Source organism: Solanum pennellii, chromosome 4 (assembly GCF_001406875.1).
Source record: "Solanum pennellii chromosome 4, SPENNV200".
NCBI lineage: Eukaryota > Viridiplantae > Streptophyta > Magnoliopsida > Solanales > Solanaceae > Solanum > Solanum pennellii.
This window is the reverse complement of record NC_028640.1, coordinates 46,437,258-46,438,574: the sequence shown is the minus strand read 5'-3', so window position 1 is coordinate 46,438,574 and position 1,317 is coordinate 46,437,258. Positions and strand designations below refer to the sequence as shown.

The window sequence follows — 1,317 nt, the reverse complement described above, 5'->3', positions numbered from 1 at the left end:
ATATATATATATATATATATATATATATATATATATATATGTATGTATGTATGTATGTATGTATATATATATATAGTAGTTCTCGGGAACGTGCATTGCACGTTTGTCCCATACAATTATATTTAATTTAATTATTATATAGAAAATTTTGAAATTAAAAAAATTATTTTTATCCATTTATATTTTATTCATTCAATCAAATTCATATTAATCGAATAGTACATTGACCATCAAGCTAAAAATATGGAAATCTAATTAAGATCCTACAGATTCTAATAATATGAATATATCTATATGAATAATCCTTAATAATATCTCATTAGCCTCCATAACAAATTTTCTAAGGAGAAACAATCGACTGCAAGCAAAATAAAGAAATAAAAAATGTGACTTTTATTAATCAAACATTGTGACTACCATTCCGTTGTTCTCTTGATTCTCTCTCCTATGTTTCTCCGTGATTCTAGAGCCTTCAATAAAGTATTTCTCGAATTGTTTGATGATGTAGACCTCGCTGAGATATTGTGTATCTTCGCGATGTCCGACAGCGCTTCTCGTTTCAAGTCCATCTCAGTGAAGAATTCTGTTGACCACTCCTTCAAAGAGCTGTGCGGTTGATGTTGTAGCTTTCTCCAATTTGCTTAATTATTTTTGAAGAGTTTTCTTGATTCCCCTAGAATGCCATGTACATCCCCTATATATTGTTGTAGGGGGTGGACAATGTTGCATATGATTGGCTAAAGGATGTCATTTTGACACTTGTCTCATTGTGATTCATTCTTGTATTTGACAGGGACTACCACCTCATTTTGACATGTGGCGTCACTTTGTTGGTTACGGATGACTAGTAACTGTGACACGTGGCATGGGTTTGGGCTTCAAGGTGAAATGGACCTTGGATTTGAATTAAATAGATAGACTTAATCATTTGTAAAGCCCAAATTAATTATTCTTCCTAAATTAAAATGTATTTATATCAAATTTTGTATGAATTTGAATCACTAGAAATTATGTGTCTACAAATGCCCCTTACTTCGAGACTTGTCAACGTGGAGGCTTGCCGAAGTTTGGCAACAAGACTTGAAATAGTCATGAATGTGTTTTCCTATTTTTTGAGACTTGTCAACGTGTAGGCTAGCCGAATTTGACAACAAGAGTTTATGTCTTTATGAATATGTATTCATTTTTTCGAGACTTCTCTAAATGTAGGCTTGTTGAATTTGACAGTTAAAGTTGGAGTCTTCATGAATTCATTGTGGAGACTTGAAGAGTAGTTGTTTCTTGTTGTCATATTCTTACTAGGCCACCACCAATAAT

General features: G+C 32.3%; 1 long non-coding RNA gene across 1 annotated transcript in view; it reads left to right on the top strand.

The window, feature by feature from the left end:
- LOC114076944 overlaps window positions 1–981 on the top strand; it is a 14,195-nt gene extending 13,214 nt beyond the window's left edge. The window contains exon 2 of the long non-coding RNA XR_003578025.1: window positions 794–981. This is a non-coding gene — a long non-coding RNA (uncharacterized LOC114076944). The remainder of the gene's footprint in view (window positions 1–793) is intronic.
- The last annotated feature ends 336 nt before the right edge of the window (window positions 982–1,317 follow it).